We start from the raw sequence: 11,696 nt of genomic DNA, 5'->3' as shown, positions 1-11,696 counted from the left end.
CTATTCCGCGTTCTAACATGTTACCGACGTTGCCAAATGCCTCATAAGATCCATGGAATTGCGCATGCCACTTATAAAATACAATTCCAAATACGATTTAAAGTACAAGTCCGACAGCTTGAAAAATCCCCAAGTTCCCCTCCAGTTTCACGTTTACCAGTACGTGCAGAAACCTGCTTCCGGAAATCCCTTAGACATGATCACGCAATTCAACAGTAGTAGGTTAGTATAGAGAATTGAGCTGTCTCATAGTACGAGGGTCGAATAATATCAGGGCCTATTTTGACTTAAAGTGACTACAATTATGCTATATTTTTATATCTTCTGGTGAATTTTAGCTACTCTATAAGTGTAACAAATTGCTGGATAATTGACGAAATTTATACTAAGATGATTAACCCAAATGCCAACCTGGCATCGAATGCTTTGAGCCCCTGTTTATTGATTGGATGTGTATATATGGTAATAATATAAGCCCCTATTCTCAGAATGGGAATTTATACTTTAAGTGAAATTCTTGAATTTCCCGTCAGTAACTCTGGTGAGAATTCTGAGAATTAGGCTTGCTCGGGGAAATTCGGAGAAATTAACCTTCCTTGGGAATTTCGCGTCAGTAAGCTATCCCAGATTAAAGTTTGTAGCCAGGACCCCTGAATTTGTAGCATGTCGCAACACCAAAGGTTTTTTGAATTTGAACCTTGCTTAGGCATGGTTATTTGTGATTGTCTATTCGCCAATTTGTATTATTTTATTATTTATCCTTAATGGTGGGATTAACAAAGAAGCACAAAATGCGAAGTAAAATAAATTAAATCAAAGGATATTTATTCAACTAAGTAAAACAGTTTATGCAGTTTTGTGTAGCCAGATTCACAATATATCTAGTATATAAAACTAGGCCAATCGACTGCTCAATACAGTGACTTCACGTGTCTAGCATGGTGAGCAAAGGCTGGCAGATAAACTAGAATACTTAATACGGCTTATATGCTATTGTATAAATATTAAATGGGGAGATCTGTTACAGCGATTATTTGCTCTCAGAAAAGCTGTAATTATCATTCATTTGTGTCTCTGTTCTGACATGTCGCGTTTACGTTGGGGAGATCTAACAAATTATAATTATGTTTTCGATATTGCCTGGAGATTGAAGGGTTGATATATCGTCATACAAATTCTAACTACCATGTGGGGGGACGGTATCAACCGGTTGGTTAATGTCACATTGCAGAAGAATTGTACTCGATTTTTGGATATCCGGATGAACCCCAGTTCTTCCAGATGTATTATAGCTACCTCATAGCCTCCAGGGGGCATCTTTGTAATAGAGTGTCATATGGTGTCACCTTTTGTTATATTACATACTAGTGCGTCAAAACTGTGTACTGGTGTATTCAACTATGGGTCATTCCATGTCAAATCATCCAGGATTTAGTGAAAATGTCACCCACCATCTCCGATTTTGATGAAATTCGGTATGCTTATAGAACTTTTCATGCTGATTACAAAAATTACAACTTTTTAAAAATTGGTCAATGGGTTCAGAAGTCACGTGCTTTTTAAGATCTCCGAGTACGCCACATGCGGCTCCACTTTGAATGACACGCATTAGGTTATAAACGATCGTATCTTCCCTCGGGTTTGCCGTAGAAACTTCAAATTAGTTTTCTTTTGTTCAGAATAATATAATCTTTCATTTAAATAACGTTCCAGATGAATTCATCGGTAAACATGTATTTTTATATATAGTTTCATGTATTTTTTTTAGAAAAATAAATGACTAACTTCAAGAGCGAATTTCATGCAATGCCCCCCTTCAATTTCCCCCCAATTTTATATGTAGGTAGCTCAGAGTGTGTACTAATGCCTGATGAAAAAATTTGGATGGGCGGTTCAGAGACAGGGTGATAAAAAAATAATTTGCATAAAATGACATTAAAAGTAAATCTTATTAAAAATGCTTATGTATTTAGCACAAAGCCTGAAGTACAATATGTTTCAAGTTACAATATTCAAAATTTTTGTTCACTATGTGTGAATGTAAGCATAGGCGTAACCTGGCAGGGGCAGAGGGAAGCACTTGCCTCCCCAAAATTTATAAGTTAAATATATTTTGTGATCCTTCTGGCACTTGAGGAACAAACGAATAAAGAGTAAAAATTGTGATTTTTCAAATGTATTTATCAAATAATACTGGACAATATTTTTATGCAATGGAAAACTTTGTGATTATCTCAACCCGAAGATAGTTTCCAAGTGACCCAATCAGATAGTACCTAAAAATTGTACTGTATGCATTGCCAAAATTTCATGTACTATAAATTGTGCCGTTCATATTTTAGATGAATATTTTGACTATTTGAAACACACTAAAGTATTTGACTTATCACTAAATACATATGTCCATCCATTTGTGTTGTTAATGTCCACTGGACACAGCATACTTTTTGGCCAGTAGGGGGAAGTTGATGGACCAAGTGGATGCAAGAATTTAATAGCTGCATCGTCATTTTCACGTGGACTTTTGAAGCAATCCTACAAAGAAGTTTGAGTCATGCACACACATGTCATACATAACTGTTTACTGTTCGAATTCGGAAAGCCACTTCTTTACAAAAGTCAAACCATACAGTTATACAAAACATATTACATCAGCACTTACTATTTTTGCTCTGACTGTTAAACAACTAGTGTTTGGAAAAATAGTTACAAAGTTACAAGTACAGTTACGTTTTATTAATTCTAACTGTAACTAGCTAGTTTTAAAAATAAGTACCTGTAACGTTAACAACGGTAACAGAGTTTTTTTTTTTGCAGTAGGCAAATAGCTAAATTGGACAATTCTGTTCCAGACTTTAAAAATAAAATATGTACTTTCTCTGGATGCTACGTGAAAGGATTTTCTTGGAATTGCTGGCAAGAAAGCTATACTTTGTTGCATGCTAAATTTAGAACATCCACGCTTTACTGTAATTCATTTCTAATTGTATGTTAAAAATCCATTGTTTTTGGTAGACTGCTGCGTTCGTTTGGAATGTTGTTGTCCAGCTAGGAAAAAGTTATTGTCGAGGGAGTGGATCTTTCGATCTTGTTGAACTTGGAATGGAGGAGAAAAAAATAGGTGCAAGTGGAATCAATGACACCATATTCAAAATACCGTGGTCAGCATACAAATGATTTTTAATTATAATCGTTCAATCAAAGCTGACTGTGTTTTCCATCATTTATTAGGAGTAATAATGTAAATACAAGGTGATCCAAAAAGGCCGCCCCTTTTCAATTGGTGAGCATAACTTTATTTAGGCGAATAATTGCAAGCTACATGGACAGAAGTGTTGAACAGACATGGGAGTTTGATACAAGATATGTCAATCAGGTTGTGAATGTCACATCACATCACGTCTCACTTAAGTTTTGAATATAACATCACTCAGGTGAGCACCACCGTTGTTGGAGCACTCATGAAGCCGAGCCACAAAGCTACGCCGCAATGTATTCTCCAGCATAGCAACCGGAATATCAGCGATTTCACGGCGGATGTTCGCCTCCAGTTACTAGATCGTTCCTGGGTGTGTTTCGTAGACCCGGGACTTCAGGTATCCCCACAAGAAAAAAATCAGCTGCCGTCAGGTCCGGCGAACGTGCCGGCCAAGCCACGTCGCCATATCGGGAGATGAGGTGGCCGGGAAAAAGGTCGCACAATTTGGCAATGGACACACGGGCTGTGTGTGCCGTTGCACCGTCTTGTTGGAACCATGTGATCAGAGGAAGGCGTTGGAGTGCCGGCACGAGAAAGTCTTGGAGCATGGTCACATAACGCTCTGAATTGACAGTACACGTGGTACCAGTGGCATCGCGAAAGAAGTTTGGTCCGATGATTCCTGATGTACTGATCCCACACCACACAGTTAACTTGGGACTGTGCAACTCATGCTGATGCAATCGCCGCGGGTTTTTTGTACCCCAGAAACGGCAATTCTGTTTGTTGACCGACCCCGATAGCAAAAAGTGTGCCTCGTCAGACATCAGAAGGTTGTCGACAATGTGTGCATCTTGTGCTCACATGTCGAGAAACGTGTCAAAACTGAACACGTGCCTCTTTGTCGGCTGCGGTCATTGCTTGCACTACTTGCACCTAGTTGTAAATCCAAGTGTAAAATGCGATGTAAACTGCCATACGTCATATGCAATGCTTGCAATCTGCGACGCACTGATCTTCGTGGACTTCTTTGGATGTCATCCCGCACACGGTTGATGTGTTCCTGTGTTCTTACAGCTCGGGGTCGTCCAGGAGACTACCTGTGTCGTACTGAACCCTCCTCGTGCCATTTCGCTACCAAGCGCCGTATGGTGTGTTTGTCCGGTGCGTCTCTACGCTGGCCTAGTCGGCGGAACAATGGACTTGCTTTTTATAAACAGCTCTACCGCGCGAACACGGTCTTGCACATTCCACTTCTCCATTGCAACTGATTCTCCCACAATTCGTGAATACGCTTCACTGCCGCCAGCGCGCGCCGGCCAGTGTTGGCTTTGCAGTAGCCAATTGAAAAGGGGCGGCCTTTTTGGATCACCTTGTATATGAATATATATTATGTACTAGAAACATAAGTAAAACACGGAAGTCTTCATGATCATTGATTTTGTGTAACGTTTACACAAATCAATGATCATTAACAGTACGTTACTGTTACAGTAACTGTAAAAGAAACTAGGTTACTTTCAAAGTACCAGTAACAATAACTGAGTAACTTTTTTTAATGATTGACTGTAACTCAGTTACTTGTAAAAAGTAACTTACGGAACCTGACGGTTCAAAATAGTGCATACTTTCTGGTACTGTTGTAATACTTTGCAATCGCTGATACATTGTACTGTGGGTTGTTGTCATTTCACCCTACATGATTACTAAGAAATTTATCTCTTGAATACTATTTCTACATAATTGCCGTACTTGTTGCTTTATACTATAGAAGTATTTTTACTGTTCCAATCATCCTGTCAGCAGGATATTTTCTGTGGTATGTGGCGAAAAAGCTCAATTTGAAGAAACTTCAATCAGCACAAATGTGTAGTATTAATTCTTTGTTCATATTACGTATCCCCATGAAGAGTAGCCAAAAAAGAACTTCCGTATTGAGATAAAATGCACAAAAAGAATGTTCTCGAAGATACATTTGCTAAACTTGAGAATGTTAATAATAATTATATAATATATAAAATTTTAAAAAATGAAGACTGTTGAAACTAACTTAGATACAGTGGAACCTCAATTTTACGTTAACCAAGAGACCAAGCTGAAAAAACTTAATATGCGGGAAAATGTAAAATCTTGGAAAATTTCTAACCAGACCATCAAGATTGAAAATCTTGCAAATCTTGCATCTTGCAATCAATTTTGCAAGATGCAAAATGAAGGAAAATATAAAATCGAGGAACTCAAATCGGGATTTCACTGTAATTATTATTTGCAAATTTTAAATTAATCTTTAAATTTTGGAGAGGGAAGAGCTTCCCTTTGCCCCCACCAGGTTACGCCTACGCTTACATTCACTCATAGTGAACAAAAATTTTGAATATTGTAACTTGAAACATATTGTACTTCAGGCTTTGTGCTAAATACATAAGCATTTTTAATAAGATTTACTTTTAATGTCATTTTATGCAAATTATTTTTTTATCACCCTGCCTCTGAACCGCCCATCCAAATTTTTTCATCAGCCATTAGTACATACTCTGAGCTATCTACATATAAAATTCGGGGGAAATTGAAGAGAGGGCATTGCATGAAATTCGCTCTTCAAGTTAGTCATTTATTTTTCTAAAAAAATACATAAAACTATATATAAAAATACATATTTACTGATGAATTCATCTGAAATGTTATTTAAATTAAAGCTTATACTATTCTGAACAAACGAAAACTAATTTGAAGTTTCTATGTCAAATCCGACGGAAGATACGATCGTTTATAACCTAATGTGTGACATTCAAAGTGGAGCCGCATGTGGTGTACACGGAGATCTTAAAAAGCACGTAACTTCTGAACCCATTGACCAATTTTAAAAAAGTTGTCATTTTTGTAATTAGCATGAAAAGTTCTATAAGCATACCGAATTTCATCAAAATCGGAGATGGTGGGTGACATGGCCTGGATGAATTGACGTGGAATGATTACCTATATTTTGTTTGTTATATTGCGTCATCTTGTGTTGATTGATTGATTTGGTGTTTTCAGTAAACTTTATGCATAGGAAGGATAATCGGGGATGGACCTACATTTTAAAGTTGGATTCGAACCACTGCACCAGGGTATCCATCCCGAGACCCTTTTATTACAATGCAACAATGCAACCACTGTGCCATCTGGGAAGACATCATTTTGTGTTATATTCCAACTTAATGTGTTACAATATGCCATGGTTTGTTATGATATATTGTGTGGTTTATATATGGCCAGGACGATGCAATATGGAATCTGTTGACTAAACACATACAGGGTTGTCAAACCTTTTGGCATAAGTAAATATTATGTTAGTGTCGTCTATCAAATTAAAAGCTCCTAGTATGATTCCCGGATACCTGTATTAAAAATATTTACAGAGAACAATGTTGTGGCCTAGTATTTTTTTTTTGGATAATTAAAATTGTTCTGTGCCTCTCTCATTCTTTACATCATAAACAAGAGGCTTCTGTCCAATAAGAATAACAATACATAAAGTGTTGTCAGGAAGAGGCTTACGGAATTCACATAAACTTTTGGTATTAGTCCTATCATTGACTACCACTAGTTTTCTTTTTGATGTGTTAATAACAAACATTGGTATCTGTGCATTGAATTCACTGGGAGTGTAGTATATATCTATGTTTCCTTCAGTAACCTTCAGTAAGCAGTGTAAGCCTCATATAATTTAAGAAAGTCATCTTGTACTATGTCCAGATTATAATTTTCACAGGGGGAAAATCTCATTACGTCCATTTTTAATATAAATATTTTAATCTTGCAATAGTCAAATATTCTAGAATCTTTCTCTTCACTGTTCTCTCTCCAGTGTGGAACAATTATAAAATCTGGTATATCATACTCTATACTACTGAATTGATTAATGGCGTCAAATTCGTATTGTCTACCAGAGGCTGGTTTTTGGACATACTGGTAAGTGTAAAATCCAAAAGGAAATTATGGATTTTTTAGAATGTTTGCTTTCTATTTGAGGGCAAAATTAGTTTCATATTATACTACTGGTATTCTTTGCTCCATGGTCTTGATGATACAATTGGCTGTTTCAGGTAAGGTGTTGAGTAACGTTGTTACATCAGCATTCAAAATACTAGAACGCATTAGTGCATTATTGTTATTAGCTGTGTTTTTTGTCAGAATTTTGGTTCCTGATTGCATCTACTTTGGACAATTTTAGTGTTTATATGGTAGAAGAAGTAATGCCAGGATAGTCTATTTTATCTATCGCAGTACCATGTTTTCTAATTTCTACTTGAGAGAACAAGTCTGGCAAAAAATTATCTACTATTTTTATATTTGCACCAGGGGGAAATGTTTCATTATTTTCATTTATTACTATTTCAAATATAATATACAAGTCAGCCCTTTGAGGATGTAAAAAAAGTCACCCATGTACACAACAAATTCAATTTCACTATTGAGTTCATTGAGATTAGCAAATGTACGACGATTGGAAGGAAAAGATTGTAATTCATAACTTTCAAAATCCTCCACCTGGGTTAAGAGCTGAGGCTGTAAAGGGACACTCAGCCCAAACAAGGACAACAAACACACACAGTTCTACGAAGATTATTCTGGCAGAAGGTCCAGACGACAGAGCCTCGTTAGTCTGCAAAATGGAGTCCAGGGTGGAAGTGAGTTTGGTTTAGATTTTAAATAGATATAAAAGAAAATGGTTTATTATGAGGAATAAAAAGTTATATTTATAGGCAACTAAGCTAAACACATTACATACAATATTACATGCTGTACTGAAGAGAATATTTCACTTTCAGTTCCTCACAGAGGTGCCCACAAGGGGGGATTATGGCGCAGGGTCAGCCGTTGACTTTTTAGTGGGATGCTTTTCCCTTCAAATAAAATAAAATTCAACATTTATATATGTTTTCAAAAATATATGTAAATTTTTTACTGCTTAAATGCACCATATGTAATCCATTAGGTGAAGAAAATAAAGTGTTTTAGGGTATTATCGAAACGGGCGTATATCCAACTCTTAATTATTAGGCCTTAATTGAGACATTGGTTCCGCGGGAGGGGATTCTGAATTAAACTTTGGGGGGGGAGCAGTATCCAAATCTAGGTCTTCGATTATGTCAGTGATTTTAGTTACAGGGGGGAATGAGCGTTAAATTGAGGTGGTATGCAATTCTTGTGGATTGCTATTGCCTTAGACTGTTGCGGAACATCTAGTCTGGGAACTGAGAATTAATTTTTTTGAAGTGGCAATGTCCACTCTTCAATATCAACAGTAAGTCTAAAATTGTCCTCGAAATGTTGGTGGTAGGATTGAATATTTAATTTAAAGGGGGAGAGAGGAAGCTTTTGATAAAGTGTTAAACATTTTGTTAGGGGATTTCTTTAGTACATAGTTCGAATATTATATTCTGGGGACTAAATTCAGCGATTTGGTATCCACACGTTTTCATCGCCGAACGTCCGAGAAGAGAAGCTGGAAAAGGGTAAATATCGTTGGATGATAAGAAAGTATAGATACCCTATTAAATGAATATCCCTGAAAGCCTGCATGGATGAAAAATTTTCTTCCTCGTTTCGCTCGCATTAATGTGTTCCGAGGATGCGTGTTTGGCGCTTTACTGAGGTGAACGTGAAATTTTATATTAGAACTGCATTACAAGACATAACCGATATTCTCGATATTTAATAATAACATCACTTCTTAAAATTTAATGCTCAATGTTGGTATACTGATTAATTTAAAGCAGGTGCATCATTTGGAACAAACATATACAGGGTGATTCTGAAGGTATAGTACAAACGAAAACCACAGATACCTCCCATGAAATAGAGACGAAAGTTCCCCTTCCACTTTGCCGAGAGATGCCTCCGTGAGGAGTTAGACAACGCCGAAAACGTGTGAAAATGAACTTCACACCTCTGTACAGTACCAGTGAAGATAGAAAGGCGGAACAAACGAAGTCAAAAGGAACACCAAAGTCGCCCATCCGGAAAACACTAGGCGGCAGCTGCGCAACGCATGCGCATGGGGTTCCACAAAGGAAGACAAGTGAAGGGAAAGGGTAGCGATCGACAACGGTAGGGACAAAAGAAGCTATGAAGCATGAAGTAACAATTGCACAGCGGAAAACAAATACCATGACTGAAGCAGTGCAGTCGAGAAAAGTAGTGCGGGGTTGCAGAACCGCGGGAGGACAATGTAAAAACACACCGAGAATGCAAGCAAAGTGGTCCGTTACACTCGACAGGCAACAGACGCGTACATGTTTCGGGGCAGAAATGGCGACGCTGGCGGTGCAGCGCAAGGGGAGTCCCCAAAACACAGTGGGGAGACACCGCAGCAAAAACAAAGCACGGTGCAAAAAAGTGAAAGAGGACCGGACGGGGAATGGTACCTGCCAAGGAGGCAACAAATGCGGGACGAGGGATTCAACGTAGCAGCACCGAGGGGATGTCACACAGAGGTCGTTCGCCAGCAGGACAAACACAGCAACTACGGGCACAGGAGGTTATTGCTAATGAAAGGTGCACGTACAGATAGGACCACGTACCCCGTACTGACGTTGTAACAAACGTCGTGATGGGGCCCAATCAGCCTCTTAGAAATGAAGCCGGAGGCACATCGCTGGGTGGGAGCGGGCGAAAGGCTGCTGGAGTGTCGTACGGACCCCACCACTCCGTACGGTGGACGACACTAATGGACGAGGTCGGAATGTTTCCATCCCGATCACCATTTCCACCGTTCCCAGACCTGACGCGGCTGCTTGCTTCCGAGCGCAACCCCAGCCGAACAACTCGAGTCCCTCCTCGGCCGCAGCCTTCCGCTCCGAAACCAAGCGTGGCCTCACACCACCGCAGCCGCACACTGCCGCGTGGGTGTGAGACCGGGCCGAGCAAGGCTGGACAGATAAACTGCGTGGGACAATCGTGTAATGAAGCTACGTGGGGGTATGCACGTCTGTTCAACTGCTGGGTTACCCCACATTGGTGTACACAAACACCACACGATCGTACGTAGTGCTCCCCGTCGGCTCGAGCAAGACGGACGAAGTACGTGTTGTGGGTGAATGGGGCAAGAATGTGTTCCTCGATGACAAGGCCCCAAAGTACATGGCCCCACCTGACGGCAGTGGTCAGGTAGTGAAGAGCACAGGCGGGTGGCTCAGGAACGTCAGCTGATTGTACCACAGCGCCGTGCGGACGTGTGGGCTGATTGGAAGTGCAGCGTCAGGGAGCGTGTCAGTGAAAGAGCCGGTGCGGTGGTGGTGTGCTTGACGTACGACAATTGAGTACGTTGTTTCGAAGCCGTTGTGACCAGTGTGTGTGTGTGTGTGGCACCTGTGCACTGCAGTACAGTATTCCATAATTGGCACTATCCTCACCGTACCATGGAACGCTACACATTTGTAGAACTGAGGGACATGCATTTTGTCTACGGCCTTGCAGATGGCAATGGCCGAGCAGCTGCACGCCTTTATCGCGGACGGTATCCGGAGAGGCGACAACCCGACAGCAGGTTGTTTTCGAACGTGCACCGTACCCTTGGTGAATCGGGTGTGTTACGTGCAGGCCATCATGTCGGTCACCCAAGACATGTGCGCAACGCGGCGGTCGAGGAGGACGTACTTTCTGGCGTGGACGACACACCGTCCACTAGCACCCGTAGCATTGCACGTGCAGTGGGAGTATCACAGTCGACAGTGTGGCATGATGATCTGCTGTATCCCTATCATCCACAGCGAGTCCACGCGTTGCAGGCTGGGGATTACCCACGACGTGTGGAATTCTGTCAACGAGTTTTGCAGTTTTGTACCGACGATCCCCGTTTTTTGCGCCATGTGCTTTTCACGGACGAGGCAACATTCACACGTGAAGGCATCTTCAATTGCCGAAACAGCCATGTGTGGGATTATGAAAATCCACATGCAGCAGTAGAGGTGCACCATCAGACCCAGTTTGCAGTGAATATCTGGGCAGGTATCATCGATGAACAGATTATCGGTCCATACCTGCTGCCACCACATTTAAATGGCCGCCTCTATCGCACCTTTCTTGCATCAGTCCTTCCAGAGCTGCTAGAAGATGTACCCCTCAACGTGCAACATCGTATGTGGTTTCAATTGGATGGAGCGCCTGCACATTTTGATGGCACAGTGCGAACCCTTTTGCACCGTACCTACTAACAGCTCTGGATCGGCAGAGAGGGCCCCGTCCCCTGGCCCGCCCGTTCGCCTGACCTCACACCAATGGATTTCTTCTTGTGGGGCCACGTGAAAACACTCGTCTACGAGACCTCGGTTCCTGACAAGGAAACTTTGGTATTTCGGATACTTCCAGCATCGGCCGAGGTGTGTACCATGCCAGGGATTTTTGATAGGGTTCGCCAGAAATTCCTGCGACGCTGCAATGCCTGCATTGAATGTGGTGGTCGTCAATTTCAGCAACTTTTGTAACAACGTCAGTCCGGGGTACGACTACG

The sequence above is a fragment of the Lepisma saccharinum genome, unplaced genomic scaffold (genome assembly GCF_977018435.1).
Source record: "Lepisma saccharinum unplaced genomic scaffold, izLepSacc3.1 HAP1_SCAFFOLD_76, whole genome shotgun sequence".
In the NCBI taxonomy this organism is placed as follows: Eukaryota; Metazoa; Arthropoda; class Insecta; order Zygentoma; family Lepismatidae; genus Lepisma; species Lepisma saccharinum.
This window is presented reverse-complemented; position numbering follows the sequence as displayed.